Here is a 27,150-nt window from a genome sequence, read left to right as displayed (position 1 = left end):
GTCAAGAATAGGTATACCCACATGATAAGCGTACTCCTCCAATGTAGGAAAAAGCTGGAAATCCGTAAAAATGAAGCACCGATACAGAGGATCGTAGAACTGCACCAACACACTCATCAGACCCTCATCCACCTTGGTAGAGAGAATAGCTAGAAGCTTCCCATGGCGAGCTTTGAACTCTAAGGGCTCTAATACATACGATGTCAGACGCCTTAACTCTCTCAAGTCGGGTTGTCTGAAACTATACTTCTTCGTATTCCTTCTTTGCTTATCCATGTCTGAAAATTTGCAAATAGACCTTTTAAGTTCCTCGTAAAATCTTATTGTTGATGACATGAATGCAGATGAATGCATGGATGCATGGATGCAACAAACACACTCAAGGATCAAGCAAGTCACACCACACAAAGGTCACGGGATGGCTTAAGTCAGCGTCAATATCAATCATCCATTTTGGTGGATTATGGTTTACACCTTATCAACACCCAAGTTCCATTGATTTTGAGGATATACGAGAATGGATCGACCGTGAATCACGGGTTTGTTGTGAGACACGAGCATGAAGTCTCGGTTAAGAACCACCCAACGGGAGTGTACTATGGTTAAACTTGACAATCATGTTCTAAAAGGTTCCCATAGTCATCATCCCATCTTTCGGATATTATCGGATAAAATGACTACTCGTCCTCCAAAAATATTCTCGAGAGGGACTCTTATGAGTGTAGTATCGCGTAACAATCGCATCAAGTCTTACACTTGAACGACCTTCGCACTACGTCCTAAAATAGGCCAAGATGGGCTAGGTATCTAAGGTCCTTGGCTTCTAGGGTTTATATTGGAAAGAGTAATGCCTAACCACGACTACTCGTGTGACATTAGTGATCCCAACAGAACCTCCATCAAGTGAATGGGCTTGCAAGTTAACTTGTTAAGGACTAACTCCACACAAGTCAACAAGATTATGCAATTCTCCTATCATAAGTGCACTCGAGTTCGGGTATAGAACTCATCTCACAAGAGACCACCAAGCATACAAGAAATTAATATATCAAGCAATTCATACATTACAAATAATACATTCATCCCAAATTTGCACAAAAATATGCCACAAATAAATATAAACATACAACAGATACAAGCAAAAAGTAGGCTAAACCCACGGGCTTGTCTTTCCCCAGCAGAGTCGCCATTTTTCTGTAGTGGGGTTTTTGTTACCTTTAGGTTTATTGACTAAACCAAAAGTCAACATACAATTCGAGTCGCCACCGCACTTTTATTTGTCCAAAGGAAAGGCTAAAAAGCGAACAAAAGTCAAGTAAGAAGTTTTTTGAATCAAAAACTAATAAATATGTCAGAGATCTAGGTAAGGGGGTTGGTTATGAAATGGGAAGGTTTTACGCACTCAAAACATCCTTAGTACTCTAAGGGAACCTCTTTTTACAAACATGTGTTGTAGGTTGGTATTTGTGAAAAGATTTGTACAAAAGATTGGAGGGATGAGAAGAGAATATTTACGTACCATCACAAAGGAGGATCAAAACCTCGTAGTTCGTGGTAAAAATTTCAAAGATTGGTGAATTGATTTTAAACAAAAGCCTTAAGGTCTTTTGTTATCAAAGGGAGAAAACTCAACCTAAACCAACAATCCACCATGTGAGGAAGGCTTCAACATGCTAGTGAGGGGTTAACCCTATAATAAGCATGGAAGGCTTATAATCCAACACTAAGGATGAGGTGAGATTTACATCAACCACTACGATAACTCAAACCTATGACTAATGTTTTTGAAAAGGGTTTAACAAGTGGCCATTGGAACCACAACAAACAACTTGAAATGAGTTATATTTATAAGTTAAATTTATTTACAAAATGAGGTCAAAGTTGGATTAAAGTTTATTTACAATGAGTATTTATGAAAATGGTTTTGAAAAGTCAAAGGCCTAAGGCCTAGGTTTCTAATTTGAAATAAATTCAAAGTTTTGAAAATGATTTTAAGCTTGGTTAGAGTAGGGAGAAGAGAGAAAGGCTGTTCCTAAAGCAATACAAAGATAAGAGGAGAAAGATAACCCTTGGAGTTCCTTTTCTTGGAGTCATATAGAGATGACTCAAGATGCTTCTTTCCTTTGGATTTAGCACACAAAACAAGCAATCAATAGTTTGAATTCAAGCTCCTAGGATCTCCATTTGGCTTGGCTCTTAACTTGGCTACTCATGACAATGGTCCTCTTTTCACAATCTTAAGATGAGGTTCCTATCACACAAAAGCACACATCAAAAAGCTCACAACATAATAAAGGGAATGGACAAAGAATAAGCTTGAAGAGAAGTCCTTTGAGGTCAACTTTGAATTTTAGCATTCTAAAGGCATGAGGCCTAGTTGCTCTTTAACAAATTTTGCATTCTAAAGGCATGAGGCCTAGTTTCTCTTGAACTCCTTTAAGCATGGGTAAATCCTAATTCTAAGTCCTTTCTCCTTTTCCATTTTGGTTCACATCAAAACAAACACAAAACAACATAAAATAGCAATATATTTATATACAATAATGGGCTCAAATGAGCAAAAGAAAAAATGACATAAACATAAAATATGTGCTCAAGTGAGCAAAATGAAAATCAAGATGAATAATGAGCAAGAAATAAATGACATTAAAAGTAAATGACAAGAATTTAAAAGCTCAAATTAAACTTAGTAGTTAGTAGAGTTATGTTAGCTTGTCATAAGACAATGTAGCGCTATGTTAAGCAATCGTAAGTGGACTAAATGTAGTAGCCACACCTATCTGAGGCCGGTCAATAAGAATATAGGCAAAGAATACAAGTTAGAGGTCATGACTAGTAAGCCAATCTCCCTAAACTTGCCATGCCAAAACAACAGGGGAAGGGCCTTGTATTGACTTTTGGTTATTTGCTTGACCAAGAAGTAACCTATCTTTGACACAAAATAACTCACTTGATCATGGATCAAGTTGAGTTTGGTTTGGATCAAAGAAGATTAAACTTCTATTTGTCAAGACCAACCTCAAGACTTTAACTCATTGTCCATTGAGGGAAAGAAAGGGATGAAGATGAAAGGGATGGGGTAACAAGTCAACAACCAATCCCAATTGATAAAGGGATAACTCAACCTTGATCAAATTCATTCATCTTTCTAAGTGATGATCCTTAAGGATTCTCAAACCACAAGATCCAATGAATTTGATCAAAGTTAAATCAATTCAACCTTAATCAACACCAAACATAAGAGAAATGAATATAATAAGTCAAGAAGTCAACCATATTTTTTTGGTATTTTTTTTGAATTAAAAGAAAATACAAATAAAAAATAAATAAACAAAGTTGAACCTCAAATTCAATTCAAAACAACTTCAATGAGTCCAATTAAATTCTCCTAGGTTCAACATAGTCAAACAAACCTTGACTAATTTTCTCACAAATTTTAAAAGTCAGAAAGTAATTAAAATCAATTAAAAACAACCAAAAATAGGATAATATGAATTATTATCTCAAATAATCTCAAAACAAACAAGTAATTGTTAAGACTATTTTTCATTGACTTAGCATGATCCATAGATGCTATGAAAATATTTTTGTATTTTTTAAGAGTCAGAAAGTATTTTAAAATGAATAAAAATAATTAAAAACCAAGTAATTCAGAAAAAATATCAAATGAAGTCAGAAAAATAAGTAAAAATCATAATATGAAACTAGATTTTTCAAGAAACTTTTTAGCGTTGGTCTCATATTTTTCTAACTTCAAATGAATTTTTAATGAATTTTTGAAAATAGAATGAATTAACAGAAAATAAAAAGAAAATGAAATAAGCGAAAAAGCCTGAGCCACTAGATCCAATTTATTAATTGACGTGGCAGTGGTGTATGGCTTAGATCTGAGGACACACGCTAGGCTCAAGTCAAACGCGCGACACAACGAAATAAAACAAGTAATTAAAACGGACGCGTGAGATTAGATCCTGAGAAGGAGATCCAAGGGCCAGGGATCAGACCACGTGGTGGTGGTGGTGGAAACCACCGTCTTCTCCGGCCAAGCAACAAATTCCGGCCAAATTTGCAGGAAAATGAACCTCAACGAAAATGAAAAACAAGGACATGGAAATAAAGCTCTTGTGATGTAGATCATCATTGTACCATTGGATTTCTTTCAATCTTCCTATATTGAGATAAAGATGAAGGAGAAAATCATGGTGTCCACACGGATTGTTCATGAAATGATAAATTGAATGCATCAAAAGCTTGCCTCAAGTATGAGGACTTCAGAGAACCACCAAAACACAAGAAAGCTACATTAAATTAGGAGTTTCAGATCCAAAAAGTTTGAGTTGATACCTTCAAAATGATGAATCTCTAGCCACGAATTCTTCAAGCTCTTTGCTCCTCTTTTTTCTCTAAGTGTATGGAAGATGTTTGGCTAAGGAATCTAGCTTTAAAACTCAGCTAATGTTACTGAGTTTCAAGCTCGAAAATCTGAAAAATTATGAGTGATTCCTTTGGTGAGGGTTATGGTTTCAGTTCTGCAGCATATGGGATCTCCAAAAGGTTGTGAAATGAAGCTCATGAAGCCTTTATTTATAGTTGAAGGTAGCTGAGGTCACACTTTGCTCATGTGCATCGGATTTGAAAATTTGGATGCATGGGCCTTTGTGGACGTGTGAGAGGCCCATGGATAGCTGAAGAAGCTTGCTGAGATCATGTGAAAGGCATTTGGTCGTGCATATTGGATGGTAAATGCTTGCAATTCAAGTTTCAACATAAAATATCAAGAATGCACCTAAATGAAAATAAATTTTAATCTCCCAAATGGTAGGCCCCAAGGACTATTGTGAGTAATGGTTGGAAAGCTCTTGAAATAAGGTACGAATGTCATGTTGGGCAAAAAATCATTTGGCATGTGCAAATTGATCAAAAATGGCTTGGAAAGTCCAAGTGTAAAACATATTCAAATCACTTTGAAAAATTAACCCAAAAGTAAGCCTAATAAAGCCCCTTTGTCTTCATGATACAGGCTTCAAATGAAAACATATCTGACATTAAAGTTGTAGATATTTTCAAGATGGTCAATCTAGACTCAAAGTTTTCATCATTTGGATTTTCTATGACAAAGTTATGGGCATTTGAAGTTGGGTACTTTTTCAAATTCAATGAATTAGGTCCAAGATGACCTATAATGTTTTGCATTATAACATGTATTTATTTTAGGATTATGAAATTTTTCCCAACATAAAATTTTAATTAGACATCTCAATCTTTCCAATGCCTTTGGTCTCACCTCAAAATCATAACAATTAAGGAAGTTATGCTCTTGCCAAGTTGACCCAAAATTAGGGTTTCAGTCAAAATGACCTATAATGTTTTGAAATGAATGATGACCTTACAAGATTAAAATGGATATTTTATGAACATTAATGTTGTTCATATGGTTCTTAGGAACAATTTTTCTTTTGGGTTCATCTTCATTTGGCAAACACATCAAAAAGTATAGCTCATTGAGCCTCAGCTTAGTCAGATGACTTAACTGATCAACTTTTCAAAGTCAAACTTCCAATCTTGATGAATAAATGATTGAGGGGCCTCAAATAGGCTCATATATTCATAAAATGATAAATGAAAGAACTTACCTTGATTAAATTTGATCAGAGGTTGAGATTGCTTCATGGGCAAGGCACAGTCAAAGCACAGCGAAATTAGGGTTTCCTTGGAAAACAATCTTCAAGCCCTTTGGGTTATCTTGATCAAATTGGAAAATTGAGAAACTTGGGAGACATATATGATGATTAGGAACTTTGTGGACCATTTTCATGCTTTTACTCATCTTCATCTAGCCATTGCATTGGGCTTATGAGCCTCTTAGGAGCATTGTGGAGCACATGATCACTTGAGCTTCAAAACAAAAAGAGTTAGTGGCATATTTTTGTGCTTTTGGTTAGTCATCAAATAAGAAAATTAATAACATACAATGCAAGCATGCTTGGAGATCTCAAACCACTCAAACAAGTCTCAACCCTAGGGTTAAGGAGCCAAATATGCTATGATCCTTGAGACAATGCACTTGTGCAATAACATGATGTCATGAGGGATCTTAGGGTGAAAATTAGGGTCTTACAATTGTCACTGCATGATACAGACACCGAGGCACGTTGTTTAAAATTAACCCCGAGCCTTTCTAGCCATCCCGAATAATTATATCCCTCGTTAATCCCATTTGAGCTTATATCCATTTGTTTGTTTAAACCCCATAACAGTACCCCTTGGCCAAAAACACTTCCTCACCCTGTTCAGATTCATGATAATACATTCAACCTGTGTCGAAAAGCTAAGTTTGGGGTAAAAACCCCAAAAGCTCCCAAAGCCCAAGAAAGTGCAAGAACAAAAGAAAAAGAAAAAAATTGATGAACCGAGAGAAAGAAAGAAAAATAAAAAGAGAAAAATGATAACTCGAAGATTCAAAAAGAAGCACGGAAAAGGGAATTCGGTGAAGAAAAAAATAAGAAGAAAAGAAAACCGAGGAAATAAAAGAACCAAACACAGGATGTAACATCGACTCTGAACCAAAAGCCACTTGTTTTCCTTTTTTTTAATAATCCATACCCTAACCAAAGCCAAGTTACAACCCGAAAGACATTAAAAATGTGTGTGTTATGTGTAAGTGATAGGAAAAGAGAGACTATTCAAACTTGTGAGTGATATTGTATACTTTGAATTATGAGTGTAAACAGTTTACCCCGAGAGAATTGGTGAGAGTGTGATGTAAACTGACAGGTGAAATGGTGCTTTGAAGTGGAAGTGCGAAGAAAGACTTACAAAAGAAAAGCAGGACTTGTGGAAGGAAAAGGTAAGACGTTAGCGAATGATCTCAGCAGTTGTGGAAAACATAAAGAATTATGGGGAGTGACAATGTGTCTGAAACATTACTTGGGACAAGCAATGAGCTAAATTTGAGGTTGTGATCAGTCACCATTTACATTGAGTTTTCGTTACTGATCTGACTCGAAACAAAGGCTTTTAACACATTGTGCAAGCATTTATGATACATTTCGAGTTAGTTTTACTTCTTTCATTTTATTTAAGCAATTTTAATCATTCTTATATTTCACTTTTTATTTCGTGATTTTATGCGTGGGATAGCTGTGTTTTTGTCCAACAGGTCCAGGTAGAAGAATCAGAGAACTCGGAGCGAGACAGTGCGAGATTCCGGCAAGAAAAGAAGCAGAAAACCCCGGTACAGGAGGCCTGATACAGCCACCCGTATCAGCTGACATGGGCCGTGTCAGGCAAGGGAGAACATGTTGAAGATAATAGTAGCCTGACACGGCCACCCGTGTTAGCTGACACGGGCTGTGTCAGGCATCATCCCCAACCGTGTCACCTCTTGCCATGGACGTGTCAGCCATAATAGTAGGCTGATACAGTCACCCATGTCAGCTGACACGGGCCGTGTCAGCCCAAGCCCAAAAATGCAGTTTTTCTCGGCCTTTTGGTTCGTCGGGCTTTTTGGAGATATTTTTGGACCTGTCCAACTGCTGCTTGAAATTTTCACTATAAAATAGGGTCTTCTGCCAAAGGAAAAATCATCTTGGAATACAGTAAAACACATTATTATGAAGAAATCAAGGATTACAGAGAGCAAGGCATTCAGAGAGCTGAAGATATTCATGAGCGGGAGCGATTGAAGATCAAAGTCATCCAATTACTTGTAATGTGTAATTTTTATCTTGAATTTGTTTTAAACAATATGAGTAGCTAAACCCCCCAATGCTAGGGGGTGTACCTGATTTAGAATTGTAACGAATTTGAGTTTATATTTGCATTTATAATATTGTTTTTACGGTAACCTTTTGATGTGTTTATTGATTTCTCTTTCGGACCAATCGAGATTGATTTGTGGTTATCAATTAGGCTGGACCGCCATTGATAAGGTTTTCATAAGGTTACTCTACAGTAGATATTACCTAGGACTAGGGATACCCTATATGAACTAGAGTATTCTTGATATTATACAACTTAACTTCACCCTAATTGGCTATGGACATGGAAATTAGGGTAGATTGATTAAAGGTTTTCTCACCAATGACTTGGAAGAAAATACCCTTAAGAACTGATAGTAATTGATATTTGTTAATGCAATAGTGACTCATAGTTGTTACAGGGATAAATCATACACCTTCCCTGGCATTATTCCTTTTTCTCTATAAACCCTTATTTTCATCCTTCTTTACCTTTACTTTTATTATTACAACTTTACACCTAAAAACCCAATTAATACTTTTTGTTTAATTGAATGATAATTTAAACTCCATATTAACTTGCAGTCCTTGAGATCGACATTTGGGGAATTTCCCCATTATTACTATAAAAGGCAAAATAGTACACTTGCTATTTTCCCGATCAAGTTTTTGCCCGCATCTTTAAGTTTTGAGCTTTGGAATATATATTTTCTTCTCGTCATGTGTCGCAAGCATCCAGAGTCCAGGTACCATGACTGGTGTCTTAACTCTGCTGCATAAGATATCGGCAACATAAACAATCTTATCCTTTGGTACCCAGAATCTTTTGGGTCCTTTATGATTAGTTTTCCCAAAGTTTCTTAGAACTTTTGGTTTTCTAGCATTATCAAAACGTTGTGCTTGTGTATGTGTGTAGTGATAAGAAAAAAGAGATTTAGGTTTGTCATTTGTGGAAGATTTATCTTCAGTGGGGACATACCCTATTCCTCTTTTATTATTCTGACTTACTCCATAAATCATGGATACCATTCTGCTTCTCTCTATCCCATTTTTCAGAAACTTTTGAAAAGATTTTTCATATTCATATATTACTGTGTTCGAAGTTTGTGGAGCTTGAGATAACGCTTCTTCAAGTTTTGAGCATTGTTTCTTTATGGAGTCTCTTTCTAATATCAAAGTTCAGTTTTCATCTTTTAGTTCTGAAACTGTCATCTCAAGTTTACCACATTCTTCGATGGTTTCTTCAAGAACCTCTTTTACAACTTTAAATTTTTGTTTAAGTTTCTGATATGAGTTTAGAGTTTCAGAAAGGCATGATTCAAGGTCAAAGCGAGAAAGATCAGAAAATACCTCTTCAAAGTCAGATTCTCCATCTGATGTATTTGTGGAGGTGGTAGCCATGAGTGCAACATTTGCCTGTTCTTCAGAGTCTGATTCTGAGGAATCAGATCCACTGTCGTCCCAGGTGGACATCAGTCCCTTTTTAGTTCTGAATGAGCTTTTCTTAAAACCTTCTCTTTTGGAGCTCTCTTTCTTTAGCTTGGGACATTCATTTATGTAATGACATGTTTCCTTGCATTCATAGCATGTTATATCTTTGTTTGACTTACCTCTGGAAGTTGATTCTGAGCGATCTCCCTTGGGTCTTGGTCTTCTGAAGTTATTATTCCTTTTTCTCCAGAGTTGTTTTACTCTTCTGGTTAAAAGGGATAACTCTTCTTCGTCGTCAAAGTCTTCCTTCTCAGAGTCGTCATTGTCTTCCTCTTCAGCTTGGAAGGCTTTATTTCTTTCTGGTTTGCATCTTTCAGATCTGGACTTTAGTGCTACAGACTTGATCTTCTTTTGAGGCTCATCTTCCTCCAGTTCAATCTCGTGGCTTCTGAGTGAGCTGACGAGTTCCTCAAGGCTGATATTGTTCAGATCTTTAGATAACTTTAAGGCTGTGAACATAGGTCTCCATTTCTTCAGCAGACTTCTGACAATCTTTTTGACATGATCTGCAGTTGTGTAGCCTTTGTCCAGCACTTTGAGTCTTGCAATTAAAGTTTGAAATCTAGAGAACATTACCTCTACAGCTTCATCGTCCTCCATTTTGAAGGCTTCATATTTCTAGATTAGAGCCAGAGCCTTTGCCTCTTTGACTTGAGAATTTCCTTCGTGAGTCATCCTCAGGGAGTCAAGTATTTCTTTAGCTGTTTCTCTGTTGGTGATCTTTTCATATTCATTGTAGGAAATAGCATTGAGTAGTATCGTTCTGGCTTTGTGATGGTTTTTGAATTCACGCTTATGATCATCTGTCATTTTGCTTCTGGGAATAGCAATGCCAGCATCAGTCACAGGTGGTGTGTAACCGATTGTGACTATATCCCATAGATCAGTATCGTAGCCCAGAAAGAAACTTTCAATTCTATCTTTCCAATAATCAAATTTTTCTCCATCAAAGATTAGGAAATAAAATCTTTTTCAGAAATCAGACACACATAGAATAAAAAGGGAAATGACACAGAATTTTATACTGGTTCGCTTGAAATTCAAAGCTACTACAGTCCACCCTGCAAGGTGATTCCGCCTTCAAAAAGGACTTAATCCGCTAATCTTGAAAGATTACACAACCAATCGTCTAAGAGAATAATCCATCATCCCTCTCAAGTATTCAGACTACGTGTAATACCCCAAAATTTACCCTTCATTTTTCCTGGAAGCATACGCTTTACACCTCATGCATGCATTCATTTTTAGGTCATTTAACATTACCCCAAAATTTACCCTTCATTTTCCTGAAAAAAAAAAAGAAGAAGTTAAAAATAAATAAATAAATAAAATTAATTAAATAAATAAATAAAATATAACAAATTTTTTTTGGACTTGGGTCTCCCTCATTTGAGCCCACTACCCACGAAAATCAGTCTATAAATACTGAAGTTTCAGTAGAGGAAAACACACTTGGAGTTACACTGGGAGATTCACTGGAGAAAGATTTTGAGAGAAGGAAACCTAGGAACTACTCTGCAGCGACCTTCAGGCAGCCCTGAGAAGTTCACTCCGCCTCACACAAACCCTAGTATTACTTTGCAGATCCGGCCTTACCATTCAATCTTAATCAAGCTCTCCAATCAGGTTTGCCCTATATCCATCATCTTTATGCCTTTAATTTGAATGCTCTGAATGTATGAGGTATTATAGGTGAATTTGATACCCTTTTGATGCATGTGTTTGACAAGAGGTTTAGGCCTCCTACCCTTGGTTGCTTTTTGTGAGCTTTTTGTGAATTTTGATGGAATTATTCATGTGGTTACATTTTGATTTAGGGGCAACTCTTGGTTACCCTATTTTGTTTCTCTAACCTGTTTGTTGAGTTTTTGTGAGGGCTCACATGACTTTTGCAGGGATAACTTGCGTGGTTTTCCACTTTATTTGTGGGATACCCCCTGGAGGTTTCATTCCGATTACCTGTACTGACTCACTTTCTTTGATGGTGTTTAGCTTGGAAGGATCCTTGGGTTTCCCATTCCTCTAACTGCTGTTACTTCGGATCTTTATCCGTGTGGTACTTTTACATTTTTCCCGCATTTTACTGCTTTCCTAGCTGGAAGACCTCGATAGGAGGCAATATTTGAGCCCCTTGGTGGCATTTTACTTTGAGATACATGTTTTGTGTTTTGTATTCATATCCCCACATGTAGCGCGGTTCCTTCGTCAAGGACTGCCTGTTTGCCCTCGAGCATCCCAAACCCTAAAACCCATAGAGCACGTTTACTCCTTCTACTACAGGCGAGTAAGTCTCCAAAGGTCGAGCATCCGGTAGATTGCGTAGTAACATTGTTCGTCCAAAACCCAATCCATAACCCCAGTAGAGTTGACAGTGCCAGACTATATATCCCCAGCGGAGTTGACACTGTCAGACTGTATCTTCCCAGCAGAAGTGGCTGCTCCTTAGAGTTCGAGGCCAGATCGATAATCTCAATGCCAGATCCATGGTTTCTTTCCTTGAAGCAGAACCTCGGTACCGTATCAGTGTTTGCTTCCCCTGCTGAGTCATCTCTCGCAGATCGTGGTTGCCATAACCACTATCGCTTTCCCCAACAGCAGGTTTTCAGTGTCGTTCTCTCCCCAGTCTGAATCTCGGTATTTCGTCATTGCTAGAACACCGTGTGGCGGGTCATTTTCCCACAGAATTCGCGCTGTGCATCTCCAACAGCCTTGCCAGGGTCCAGAAGATGGTGATCATTTCCCCAGCAGATCCCCTTGCCTCAGCTTGGCATTCTACCCAACATCTCGCATCCCTGCATGTAGAATCATATTGCATTGCATTCTCCCAAATCGCGTAGCATTTCCATTTTCATGGAGCATTACGCCATTGAAAGATTCAAACATACGCATGTAAGCATAAAACATTCTCGGTATCCCAAGTGATAAGCTAGAAGTTGTTTCCAGTACTCAGACTGAAGATTGTTCATGACCCACCTTGGTTATCCCCAGCAAGTGTCATTGGCCCATGCGCCGCCTCTATTATCTTTCCCTATTTCTGTCGATGCTAACAGGCATGAAGTTTTTTCGGTATTCAGACCGAAGTGGCATTCAGGCCAATTTTCCGGTATTCAGACCGAAGTGGCATTCAGGCCAATTTCCGATATTCAGATCGAAGTGGCGTTCAGGCCAGTTTCCGGTATTCAGACCAAAGTGGCGTTCAGGCCAATTTCCGATATTCAGATCGAAGTGGCGTTCAGGCCAGTTTCTGGTATTCAGACCGAAGTGGCGTTCAGGTCAATTTTCTGATGTTCAGATCGAAGAAGTTTCCGACGTTCAGGTCGATGCAACTTGTGGCATTCAGGCCAGTTTGCCGATGTTCAGATCGAAGAAGTTTCCGACGTTCAGGTCGATGCAACTTGTGGCATTCAGGCCAGTTTTTCGATGTTCAGATCAAAGAAGTTTCCGACGTTCAGGTCGATGCAACTTGTGGCATTCAGGCCAGTTTTCCGATGTTCAGATCGAAGAAGTTTCCGACGTTCAGGTCGATGCAACTTGTGGCATTCAGGCCAGTTTTCCGATGTTCAGATCGAAGAAGTTTCCGACGTTCACGTCGATGCAACTTGTGGCGTTCAGGCCAATTTTCCGATGTTCAGATCGAAGAAGTTTCCGACGTTCAGGTCGACGCAACTTGTGGCATTCAGGCCAACCTCTCGGTGTTCAGACCGATATTAATAATCTCATATCTCCTGATGTTCAGATCGAAGTCATTTCCAGTATTTAGACTGATGAGCGGCATTCAGGCCATGGTTATTTCTGTGTTACCATTTATTTTGGTATCCAAGTTAACATTCTTTTTCGGTATTCAGACTGGCTCTCACCGTACCAGACGGACTCTTCTTTCAAGACCACCTCTTTGCCGATTCTGACCGACATTGTTACTTCACTTCAGTGCAAATTTTTGGGCTTTTATTGTATTCAATCCCTTGATACCTCGAAAGCACGAAAGCAGCTGCCATCTTCTTTCCGGGTCTCCAGTTGATTGAATAGGGGCAGTTGTAATACCCCAAAATTTACCCTTCATTTTCCTGAAGAAAAAAAAAGTTAAAAATAAATAAATAAATAAAATTAATTATATAAATAAATAAAATATAACAAATTTTTTTTGGACTTGGGTCTCCCTCATTTGAGCCCACTACCCACGAAGAAGACTGTGAACTCCCTGAAGAGCTTGCCAGGTTATTAAAACAAGAGGAAAGGGTTATTCAACCGCATCAAGAGTCTGTTGAAGTGATTAATCTTGGCACCGAGGACGCCAAGAGAGAAATCAAGATAGGGGCTGCTTTAGAAGACAGTGTTAAGAAAGGGCTGATTGAATTGCTGCAAGAATACGTTGACATCTTCGCCTGGTCTTATCAGAACATGCCTGGGCTGGACACAGACATCGTGGTACACCGCTTGCCTCTCAAAGAAGGTTGTCCTCCGGTCAAGCAGAAGCTCAGAAGAACAAGACCAGAGATGGCTGTCAAGATAAAGGAAGAAGTGCAAAAGCAGTTGGATGCAGGGTTTCTAGCAGTCACCAATTATCCGCCATGGGTTACAAACATCGTCCCAGTACCTAAGAAGGATGGAAAGGTACGGATGTGTGTCGACTACCGGGATCTGAATAGAGCTAGCCCTAAAGATGATTTCCCATTACCTCACATCGACATTTTGGTGGATAATACAGCTCAGTTCTCGGTATTCTCCTTCATGGATGGCTTTTCTGGCTATAACCAAATCAAGATGGCACCAGAGGACATGGAAAAGACAACTTTCATAACCCCATGGGGCACCTTCTGCTACAAGGTGATGCCGTTTGGTCTGAAAAATGCCAGAGCAACATATCAACGAGCTATGGTGACTCTGTTCCATGATATGATTCATCATGAAATCGAGGTTTATGTGGACGATATGATTGCCAAATCTCAGACAGAAGAAGAACATTTGGTGAATCTGCAGAAATTGTTTGAACGGTTAAGGAAATTCAAAATGAGACTTAATCCGAACAAGTGCACTTTCGGGGTGAGATCGGGAAAATTGCTGGGTTTTATTGTTAGCGGAAAAGGGATTGAGGTGGATCCCGACAAAGTAAAAGCGATACAGGAAATGCTAGAGCCAAGAATAGAGAAGCAAGTCCGTAGTTTATTAGGGAGTTTGAACTACATTGCAAGGTTCATCTCTCACATAACAACCACGTGTGAGCCAATTTTCAAATTGCTGAAGAAAGATCAGGCTATCAGGTGGAATGAAGATTGTCAAAGGGCTTTCGAGAAGATAAAAGAGTATCTACAGAAACCTCCGGTCCTTATACCTCCAGTTCCTGGGAGACCTCTGATAATGTACCTGTCAGTGACTGAGAACTCGATGGGGTGCGTATTGGGACAGCATGACGAGTCTGGTCGAAAAGAGCATGCCATATACTACCTTAGCAAAACGTTTACCGACTGTGAAATCAAATATTCGGAGCTTGAGAAAACTTGTTGTGCTTTGGCCTGGGCTGCTCGCCGACTGAGGCAGTATATGTTGAACCATACTACCTTGTTGATTTTTAAGATGGATCCAGTGAAATACATATTCGAGAAGCCAGCTCTCACCGGAAGGGTCGCTCGTTGGCAAATGATTTTAACAAAGTATGATATTCAGTACACGTCACAGAAGGCCATCAAAGGTAGTATTCTGTCAGACTACCTTGCCGAGAAGCCGATTGATGATTATGAGCCGATGAAGTTTGAATTCCCTGATGAAGACATCATGTTCCTCAAGATGAAAGACTGTGAAGAGCCAGTTGTTGAGGAGGGACCTGATCCAAACGAAAAGTGGACTTTGTTGTTTGATGGGGCTGTCAATGCTAGAGGAAGTGGAATTGGTGCTGTCATTACAACTCCGAAAGGTGCCCACATACCTTTCACCGCTCGTTTGACTTTTGAGTGCACAAATAATGAAGCTGAGTACGAGGCTTGTATCTTGGGTATTGAGCAAGCCATTGATTTGAGAATCAAGATTTTGGACATCTTCGGAGATTCAGCTCTGGTGATCAATCAAGTGAATGGTGATTGGAATGCTCTCCAGCCCACTCTGGTCCCCTACAGAGACTACACGAGAAGACTGTTGACTTTCTTCACAACAGTAAAATTGTATTATATACCTCGTGATGAGAACCAGATGGCAGACGCACTTGCTACTCTATCCTCTATGATCAAAGTAATTCGTTGGAACCATGCTCCCAGGATCGATGTGATGCTCCTTGACAGGGCCGCATATGTGTTTGCTGCTGAACTGGTAGTCGACGACAAGCCTTGGTATCACGATATCAAGTGCTTTCTGAAGAATCAAGAGTACCCTGCAGGGGTATCCAACAACGACAGAAAGACTTTGAGAAGATTGGCAGGCAGTTTCTTCTTGAACAAAGACAATGTGTTGTATAAGAGGAACTTCGACATGGTTTTGCTCAGATGCGTGGACAGACACGAAGCAGACATGTTAATGCAGGAAGTTCATGAAGGTTCCTTCGGTACTCATGCCGGCGGACATGCAATGGCTAAGAAATTGTTGAGAGCGGGTTATTATTGGATGACCATGGAGTCAGATTGCTTCAAATATGCTCGGAAGTGTCATAAATTCAAGATTTATGCTGACAAGGTGCACGTACCGCCAAAACCTCTGAATGTGATGACTTCGCCATGGCCGTTTGCTATGTGGGGCATTGACATGATTGGAAAGATTGAGCCGACTGCTTCCAATGGGCATCGCTTCATCCTTGTTGCCATCGACTATTTCACCAAGTGGGTCGAGGCAGCGCCGTTCGCGAATGTCACCAGACATGTGGTTGCCCGTTTCATCAAGAAAGAAATCATTTGTCGCTATGGGATTCCCGAAAGAATCATTACTGATAATGGTTCTAATCTAAACAACAAAATGATGAAGAAGTTGTGTCAGAACTTCAACATTCAGCATCATGATTCTTCCCCTTACCGCCCTAAGATGAACGGCGTTGTTGAGGCGGCAAATAAGAACATAAAGAAGATTGTGCAGAAGATGGTCGTCACGTACAGAGTTTGGCATGAGATGCTACCCTTCGCCTTGCATGGGTACCGTACTTCAGTACGTACGTCGACCGGAGCAACCCCTTACTCCCTGGTGTATGGTATGGAAGCAGTCCTACCTGTTGAAGTGGAGATTCCTTCTCTAAGAGTCTTGTTGGATGTCAAGTTAGACGAAGCCGAATGGATTCGGACAAGGTTCAATGAGTTGAGTCTTATCGAAGAGAAGCGAATGGCAGCCATTTGTCATGGGCAGTTGTATCAGAGTCGGATGAAGAGAGCCTTTGATCAGAAAGTGCATCCTCGTTGTTTCCAAGTCAGAGATTTAGTGTTGAAAAGGATCCTTCCTCCTCAGACAGATCATAGGGGCAAGTGGACTCCTAACTATGATGGACCGTATATTGTCACCAAGGTTTTTGATGGTGGGGCCTTAATGCTTGCAACTATGGATGGTGAAAACTTCACTTCCCCTGTGAACTCAGACGCAGTTAAAAAATACTTCGCATAAAATAGACCCGCTGGACAGTAAAAAAGAATAGTCCAGGCAAAAAATGGGCATCCCGACGAATCAAGAAAATGAAAAGGTTCGGGCAAAAATTAGGGATTAAAAATGAAAAGATCGTACACCCGGTAAGTTGAAAACCTGAAAAGGCAACTTAGGCAAAAATGGGTATCCCGGTGGATTGAAAACCCGAAAAGGGCGATCCAGGCAAAAGTTAGGGATTAAGCGAATGACTGCGTCCTGAGTTAGTTCTGAATCTCATCTCGTGTCGATGACTGGAAATTTTCGAAAGGTAGGAAACAGTCCAATCACCTTTTCAGAAGGCTGATCATCTGGAGGATCTTGAAGACGGGCAAGTCATAGCAGAATTGGAACCCAATAGAAATCCATTTCACATTGCCATTAGATTAATTTCTGTTTTTATCTTTTGTGCGATTACCTCTTTCCAAGGATTGCTTCCTGATGTAAATGCCTATTCAGAGGCCATTCAATTAATAAAATCATGTTATTCAGTATATCTCTGTTTTCATGTTCATTTTACTGTTTTGTTTGCAAAAATGACGTCCGAATTTTTGATAAACATTGCATCATGACACATAAGGGCTTTACAGGTACATGCTTAATAAACATTTAAAATTGCTGTAAATTTTAAGTGCTTTGGATCGTCTATTCAGAACAGATACCCTCGGGGCATTTCCTTAAAATCCCCTGCAGATGATCGTGAATATCTTCCCCAGTGAAGTCGCCAACAGACGAATCTGGTGTCTTATCCCTGCAGAGCGGATCAGAGTGTTGGATTCTTCAATCCCCAGCAGGTTCTCACCACTGTACTTCCCCAAGCGTTTGTTTCAGGACATACACTCCCCAGTGGAGTCGCCAGCTGTCGCAACCTGAAAAATACAGTGCGCGAAAAAAACAAACGGCGAAAGAAAAAGACAGAAGAGTCGCCACCGTGCGTTATTCATCCCAAAGGAGGGAAAGGAAACGCTCGAAGTAAACCTGAAAAAGGAAAGGACATAACCGACTCCCGAACCCAAGATTTGGTTGCGAGACCTCTTGCTGGTCCATCTTCCCTAAGCGAGTCCCTCCTAGCTTGTGTGATTTTCTTGTTTATTGGGTGTTCATGCTTTTGTATATTTATTTACTTACTTGCTTGCATTCATCTGCTGTATCTATTGGAGTTGTTGTTTGTTTGTTGGGATGGGATGTTCTACGAGAGATAAGCCCATTACCCAGGCTTGAGTGCACACACAGGTTTTAGAGTGGATGATCATGAGGCTTGCGTGGCATGTTTCTACGTTAAGTCGTTCGTGAAGAACCACACCCAGACGAGGTTTCTTTTGGATATATTATGTCCTACGGATGTTCCGTAACGACATGATGTTCCTTTAGAAATCGTCGACTCTGGTGACCATTTCCCGAGAACTCAGTCGAGGCCTCTCCTCCGAGACGTGATTATGTTAGCTCTGGTGGGCGCATTCTCGCTGATCAATCTGAGGACCCCGAGACTGGGAACTTGCTTTAGGATGTCCTGTTGAGGGGAGTCAGTGGAGGTCTTTTATCCCGTAATAATGCCAAACCTTCAGTGGTAAACGTATTATTCGCGACTGAAGGGCTGAAGTTGACGAACTTCTGTTCTTAGAACCTACCAGTGAGGGGCGGGCTAAATTCAGGAAACCTTAACCTCCAACCAACCCGGTTTTCTGGAGCAGAGCTTTGATCTTGTATTATATTCCTCAGTGGTTTTCTCTTCAGACATCGTAACCCGACAGATGTTCAAGCAGATACAGCAATCCAGATTGACATACCACTGCACTGCATTCACATCATCACATCATTTGCATTCATATCATTTAACACATGTTTATCCATTCCCAGGAGTTCACATCTTCTACTTGATTCTAGTCGGAATTTTCTTGGTTCTCATCAACAGCTTAGTCTTTTTTTTACATCGTTTATCTATTGAGAGACTGGAATCAAGGGGGTAGAATACCTTTGGAATTGATAAACATGTCATTGCATTTACATATTCATTAACATGTCTTGCATAACAGGTACCGCCACAGTGTTCTCAGTTGTTTGGTGTCCCACTAGCAGGATAGTTGACTCAGGCATTCACCGATACGGTACCCGAAGGAATCAACAGAGAGCGATGGAGAGCCTACAAGCAGAGCTCACCGAGATGAAGATTCGCATGAATCAATTCATGGATTTGGTTCAAGGGGTGGCTCAAGGACAGCAGGAGCTTAGATTGTTGGTGCAGAGGGATCCCCCTATTACTCAACCGGAGACGTTGGCTGATCCTCCAACTGGAGAGGCTAATGGTCCCAATGGACCGGGGCCTATCCCGATCCCGCATGTCAACCTTGATCAACAGCCCATTCAGGATGGTCAGGATGATCAGTTTCCCTTGCTTCAGGAAGACTTTGGCATGGACCCCATGTTTAGAAGATTGGAAGAGAGGTTGAAAGCAGTGGAAGGACAGAATCCTCTGGGAGTAGATGTTGCTGACTTGGGGCTGGTCCCAGGTGTGAGAGTGCCACCGAATTTCAAGGTCCCGATATTTGACAAATACCATGGTAGCTCTTGCCCCAAAACTCACATGCAAGCCTATTTCCGTAAAATGGTTGCATACTCTGATGACGAGAAGCTACTTATGTACTTCTTCCAGGATAGTCTGGCTGGGGCATCCTTGGAATGGTACATGAGGCTGGATAGAGCCCACATCAGTTGCTGGAGGGATTTGGCAGAGGCTTTCGTGAAGCAGTATCAGTATAATGCAGACATGGCTCCGGACAGAACTCAACTTCAGAATCTGTCTCTTAAAAGCAATGAGTGCTTCAGGGAATACGCTCAACGCTGGAGGGATATAGCTTCCCGTGTTCAGCCTCCTATGTTGGAAAAGGAAATGGCCAACATGTTCATGAATACGCTGCCTGGACCTTATCTGGAGCGTCTGGTGGGGTGCAATGCTTCCAACTTTGCTGATGTGGTCTCTACTGGAGAAAGGGTGGAGAATTACCTAAAGACCTACAAGAGCCAGAGTGGAGGTGGATCCTCATCAGGGGTGAAGAAGTCGTTCATTCAGGGACAGAAGAGGAGAGAAAGGGATGCAAATGCCATATCTTCTTATCAGAACAAGGATAACCGGAGGAATAATTTTCAGAATTATCATCAGCAACCGTATGTTGCGGCTGTGACCATTCCAGCTGCAGCGCCACTACAACAACAACAATCACAACGTCAACCAGCTCAGTATCAACAGCAGCAGCAACCGGGTAACAGACCCGCTTATCAATAGACGCAAAGGATGATGGACCGGCGTTTCGACACCCTTCCAATGTCGTACGCTCAGTTGCTTTCTAGTCTTCAACAACTACAACTTGTGCAACTGCGCACTCTGGCTCCTCCTATTGGTAGACTTCCGGTGGGTTACGACGCCAATGCTAGCTGTAGCTTCCACTCTGGGGCACCTGGCCACAATATTGAGAACTGCAAAGCTTTTAAGCACGTAGTTCAGGACCTCATAGATTCAAAGGCCATCGACCTTGCACCGGCTCCGAATGTCGTTAACAATCCCATGCCCCAGCATGGTGGTGCGAACGTTAACATGATAGAGGGAAAAGCCAAGTCCATTAAGGATGTGTTAAAGTTGAAGACTCCATTGTTGGATATCAAAGGATGCTTGCTGAAGGCCGATGTTTTCCCCGGTTGTGGGAAGGGTTGTTTGGATTGTGCCACTCAGAGTGGAGGTTGTTTGAAGCTACAGCAGGGTATCCAGGCCTTGCTTGACAAAGGTATCCTCCAGGTTGAAGATTTGTCTGTCCAAGAGTTTGTGGAAGGGGTTGAGAAAGAAGAGTTTGAAGATGCTACTGATGAATTCGCAGATGTTGTTCCTGTTAATTTTGTGATTCCGAGTGAGGTCTCTGCGGTCAACAATGAAGATGGGGATAGTGATTGCGACATTGACAACTGGGTGCGTCCAAGGATCCCGGGTGAAGTCATCAACAATTGGTCTTCTGAAGAGATTATCCAAGTCACTCTTCTTGAAGAGTAATTTTCTTTGTTTATTCATGCATATCCAAGTCTTACGTTCCGCCCAGGGCGTAATGACTCATTGTAGGGCCCGTCTATGTGACACTTGCATTTTTTATCATAAATAAAGGACGTCTTTTTGCATTCAAATATTTCGTTCCCTGTCTTTCTATTTTTGCAGTGTTTCAAAATAAAAAAAAAACGGCAATGTTTTGTTTAGTTTTCACTTCTTGTTCACACTCATAAGCACATACCATCACTCATGCAGATGCACATCACCGGATCCTATTGATAACGTTTCTGCTACGGCTCGTTTCGACTTTGAAAATCCAATCTTTCAAGCTGAAGAAGAGGGTGATGAAGACTGTGAACTCCCTGAAGAGCTTACCAGGTTATTAAAACAAGAGGAAAGGGTTATTCAACCGCATCAAGAGTCTGTTGAAGTGATTAATCTCGGCACCGAGGACGCCAAGAGAGAAATCAAGATAGGGGCTGCTTTAGAAGACAATGTGAAGAAAGGGCTGATTGAATTGCTGCAAGAATACGTTGACATCTTCGCCTGGTCTTATCAGGACATGCCTGGGCTGGACACAGACATCGTGGTACACCGCTTGCCTCTCAAAGAAGGTTGTCCTCCGGTCAAGCAGAAGCTCAGAAGAACAAGACCAGAGATGGCTGTCAAGATAAAGGAAGAAGTGCAAAAGCAGTTGGATGCAGGGGTTCTAGCAGTCACCAATTATCCGCCATGGGTTGCAAACATCGTCCCAGTACCTAAGAAGGATGGAAAGGTACGGATGTGTGTCGACTACCGGGATCTGAATAGAGCTAGCCCTAAAGATGATTTCCCATTACCTCACATCGACATTTTGGTGGATAATACAGCTCAGTTCTCGGTATTCTCCTTCATGGATGGCTTTTCTGGCTATAACCAAATCAAGATGGCACCAGAGGACATGGAAAAGACAACTTTCATAACCCCATGGGGCACCTTCTGCTACAAGGTGATGCCGTTTGGTCTGAAAAATGCCAGAGCAACATATCAACGAGCTATGGTGACTCTGTTCCATGATATGATTCATCATGAAATCGAGGTTTATGTGGACGATATGATTGCCAAATCTCAGACAGAAGAAGAACATTTGGTGAATCTGCAGAAATTGTTTGAACGGTTAAGGAAATTCAAACTGAGACTTAATCCGAACAAGTGCACTTTCGGGGTGAGATCGGGAAAATTGTTGGGTTTTATTGTTAGCGGAAAAGGGATTGAGGTGGATCCCGACAAAGTAAAAGCGATACAGGAAATGCCAGAGCCAAGAACAGAGAAGCAAGTTCGTAGTTTCTTAGGGAGTTTGAACTACATTGCAAGGTTCATCTCTCACCTAACAACCACGTGTGAGCCAATTTTCAAATTGCTGAAGAAAGATCAGGCTATCAGGTGGAATGAAGATTGTCAAAGGGCTTTCGAGAAGATAAAAGAGTATCTACAGAAACCTCCGGTCCTTATACCTCCAGTTCCTGGGAGACCTCTGATAATGTACCTGTCAGTGATTGAGAACTCGATGGGGTGCGTATTGGGACAGCATGACGAGTCTGGTCGAAAAGAGCATGCCATATACTACCTTAGCAAAAAGTTTACCGACTGTGAAATCAAATATTCGCAGCTTGAGAAAACTTGTTGTGCTTTGGCCTGGGCTGCTCGCCGACTGAGGCAGTATATGTTGAACCATACTACCTTGTTGATTTCTAAGATGGATCCAGTGAAATACATATTCGAGAAGCCAGCTCTCACCGGAAGGGTCGCTCGTTGGCAAATGATTTTAACAGAGTATGATATTCAGTACACGTCACAGAAGGCCATCAAAGGTAGTATTCTGTCAGACTACCTTGCCGAGCAGCCGATTGATGATTATGAGCCGATGAAGTTTGGATTCCCTGATGAAGACATCATGTTCCTCAAGATGAAAGACTGTGAAGAGCCAGTTGTTGAGGAGGGACCTGATCCAAACGAAAAGTGGACTTTGTTGTTTGATGGGGCTGTCAATGCTAGAAGAAGTGGAATTGGTGCTGTCATTACAACTCCGAAAGGTGCCCACATACCTTTCACCGCTCGTTTGACTTTTGAGTGCACAAATAATGAAGCTGAGTACGAGGCCTGTATCTTGGGTATTGAGCAAGCCATTGATTTGAGAATCAAGACTTTGGATATCTTCGGAGATTCAGCTCTGGTGATCAATCAAGTGAATGATGATTGGAATGCTCTCCAGCCCACTCTGGTCCCCTACAGAGACTACACGAGAAGACTGTTGACTTTCTTCACAACAGTAAAATTGTATCATATACCTCGTGATGAGAACCAGATGGAAGACGCACTTGCTACTCTATCCTCCATGATCAAAGTAATTTGTTGGAACCATGATCCCAGGATCGATGTGATGCGCCTTGACAGGGCCGCATATGTGTTTGCTGCTGAACTGGTAGTCGACGACAAGCCTTGGTATCACGATATCAAGTGCTTTCTGAAGAATCAAGAGTACCCTGCAGGGGTATCCAACAACGAATGAAAGACTTTGAGAAGATTGGCAAGCAATTTCTTCTTGAACAAAGACAATGTGTTGTATAAGAGGAACTTCGACATGGTTTTGCTCAGATGCGTGGACAGACACGAAGCGGACATGTTAATGCAGGAAGTTCATGAAGGTTCCTTCGGTACTCATGCCGGCGGACATGCAATGGCTAAGAAATTGTTGAGAGCGGGTTATTATTGGATGACCATGGAGTCAGATTGCTTCAAATATGCTCAGAAGTGTCATAAATGCCAGATTTATGCTGATAAGGTGCATGTACCGCCAAAACCTCTGAATGTGATGACTTCGCCGTGGCCGTTTGCTATGTGAGGCATTGACATGATTGGAAAGATTGAGCTGACTGCTTCCAATGGGCATCGCTTCATCCTTGTTGCCATCGACTATTTCACCAAGTGGGTCGAGGCAGCATCGCTCGCGAATGTCACCAGACATGTGGTTGCCCGTTTCATCAAGAAAGAAATCATTTGTTGCTATGGGATTCCCGAAAGAATCATTACTGATAATGGTTCTAATCTCAACAACAAAATGATGAAGGAGTTGTGTCAGAACTTCAACATTCAGCATCACAATTCTTCCCCTTACCGCCCTAAGATGAACGGCATTGTTGAGGCGGCAAATAAGAACATAAAGAAGATTGTGCAGAAGATGGTCGTCACGTACAGAGATTGGCATGAGATGCTACCCTTCGCCTTGCATGGGTACCGTACTTCAGTACGTACGTCGACCGGGGCAACCCCTTACTCCCTGGTGTATGGTATGGAAGCAGTCCTACCTGTTGAAGTGGAGATTCCTTCTCTAAGAGTCTTTTTGGATGTCAAGTTAGACGAAGCCGAATGGATTCGGACAAGGTTCAATGAGTTGAGTCTTATCGAAGAGAAGCGAATGGTAGCCATTTGTCATAGGCAGTTGTATCAGAGTCGGATGAAGAGAGCCTTTGATCAGAAAGTGCGCCCTCGTTGTTTCCAAGTCGGAGATTTAGTGTTGAAAAGGATCCTTCCTCCTCAGACAGATCACAGGGGCAAGTGGACTCCTAACTATGATGGACCGTATATTGTCACCAAGGTTTTTGATGGTGGGGCCTTAATGCTTGCAACTATGGATGGTGAAAACTTCACTTCCCCTGTGAACTCAGACGCAGTTAAAAAATACTTCGCATAAAATAGACCCGCTGGACAGTAAAAAAGAATAGTCCAGGCAAAAAATGGGCATCCCGACGAATCAAGAAAATGAAAAGGTTCGGGCAAAAATTAGGGATTAAAAATGAAAAGATTGTACACCCGGTAAGTTGAAAACCTGAAAAGGCAACTTAGGTAAAAATGGGTATCCCGGTGGATTGAAAACCCGAAAAGGGCGATCCAGGCAAAAGTTAGGGATTAAGCGAATGACTGCGTCCTGAGTTAGTTCTGAATCTCATCTCGTGTCGATGACTGGAAATTTCGAAAGGTAGGAAACAGTCCAATCACCTTTTCAGAAGGCTGATCATCTGGAGGATCTTGAAGACGGGCAAGTCATAGCAGAATTGGAACCCAATAGAAATCCATTTCACATTGCCATTAGATTAATTTTTGTTTTTATCTTTTGTGCGATTACCTCTTTCCAAGGATTGCTTCCTGATGTAAATGCCTATTCAGAGGCCATTCAATCAATAAAATCATGTTATTCAGTATATCTCTGTTTTCATGTTCATTTTACTGTTTTGTTTGCAAAAATGACGTCCGAATTTTTGATAAACATTGCATCATGACACATAAGGGCTTTACAGGTACATGCTTAATAAACATTTAAAATTGCTGTAAATTTTAAGTGCTTTGGATCGTCTATTCAGAACAGATACCCTCGGGGCATTTCCTTAAAATCCCCTGCAGATGATCGTGAATATCTTCCCCAGTGAAGTCGCCAACAGACGAATCTGGTGTCTTATCCCTGCAGAGCGGATCAGAGTGTTGGATTCTTCAATCCCCAGCAGGTTCTCACCACTGTACTTCCCCAAGCGTTTGTTTCAGGACATACACTCCTCAGTGGAGTCGCCAGTTGTCGCAACCTGAAAAATACAGTGCGCGAAAAAAACAACCGACGAAAGAAAAAGACAGAAGAGTCGCCACCGTGCGTTATTCATCCCAAAGGAGGGAAAGGAAACGCTCGAAGTAAACCTGAAAAAGGAAAGGACATAACCGACTCCCGAACCCAAGATTTGGTTGCGAGACCCCGTCTTGTCCTTTCCTTTTTCAGGTTTACTTCGAGCGTTTCCTTTCCCTCCTTTGGGATGAATAACGCACTGTGGCGACTCTTCTGTCTTTTTCTTTCGCCGGTTGTTTTTTTCGCGCACTGTATTTTTCAGGTTGCGACACTACGCAGAGTCACTTGAGGAAGTATTTTAAGCAAAAGTATAAATTGTAATGTAATTTGCTTCTAACAAACAAGCAAGAATTACAGAATTGTAAGAACAATAGCTTTTCACGTAAGAGCAGCAGCTCGTGAAAGATAAGAAGGAATAATTTAAGAGTTTTCGTATTCTCGTATGTCTCAAGTGTATTTTCTTGTGAAGTATTCCGTCCTACATATAGTCGTTGTGAAGGACCGTTGGAGTGATGACAGGATCTTGGTCATTGAAGAATGTTTAATGTCATTACTCTCCTTGTTTCTTTCTAAAACATTTTTGCACGCCTCATTATTTCCTTCTCGAAATAATTTCTTTCCAAATTAAGATTTCTTTTCGGTTACGCGTTCTGAACTGGTGAGTCTGCATCAGAGTCTTGATAAATCAGAGTTTGTCTTCAGAGGTTGATTATGTCTAACCACATCAGAGTTTCTAACTTCTTTATGTTGCGCTGGTATCTGTATTGATCATAATCAGAGCCTTCTGGACACGTTTTTTCTGAGTAGCATCTGATAGTTGAGTATTTTGTATCTGATGTTTGATCAGAGTCCTGCACATTAAGAAAAAATCTCGTTAGAGTACCATTTTTATTTCATCCTTTATTATCATCAAAATCTTAGAGATATATTGTAGAACCAACTTTGTTCTTACAGAGGAGTCTCTCGAGGTCTTCCAAGGTTGGAGAGATTTTGAAGTCGGGGAAAGTGAAGCATCTTAAAGGGACGTCATAGTATTGAGACATTGTAGTGATAGCACCATAGTCAACCTTCTCGATTAGAAGATCTATGATGTTCTAAAAATTGGCTCTAAACGTGTTGTCCTTGAGAGCTACGACCTTTGGGCAGAGGACCTTTAATGAAATGATGACGGGACTCTTGAAGTGGAAAGTAGAGGTGATTTTCCTTGTTGAAGTATCCATGACTATGTCAGAAAATAGTCTTGTAATTCCGTGTTCGAACAAACGAAAATTTTAAGAGCTTTTCTTATTATTTTGATGATAAATGAATGTATAAATGTATGAATGAATGATTGGTTTATTATTTCCACAGGATTTTAGGCATGGGTTCAAGGTTTTGGACCATCGTGACGAAGCATGGAGTTAATAATGAATGCTTAGTAAACTAAGGTTCTCTCTTTGTGTGATCTAAGGATTTTGGAAAATTGTGTGTAAGACACTGCCCCTAGAGTCATGGACTTCCTTGACTGTCAGCCGCCTATGTCAATTTACTTGTCAGGCGACTGCTCCATCAAAGTCATATACTCTAAGCGAGATCTTCGTATCGACCCTTACGAGGAAGGAACCTTGGTGGCCTATACTACGCGACCATCGGTCTAGGCTAGCCATAGTTTAAAGGTTCTAAAA

This window comes from Lathyrus oleraceus, chromosome 5 (assembly GCF_024323335.1).
Source record: "Lathyrus oleraceus cultivar Zhongwan6 chromosome 5, CAAS_Psat_ZW6_1.0, whole genome shotgun sequence".
Taxonomy (NCBI): domain Eukaryota; kingdom Viridiplantae; phylum Streptophyta; class Magnoliopsida; order Fabales; family Fabaceae; genus Lathyrus; species Lathyrus oleraceus.
The sequence above is the reverse complement of the archived record's forward strand: the minus strand, read 5'-3'. Positions refer to the sequence as shown.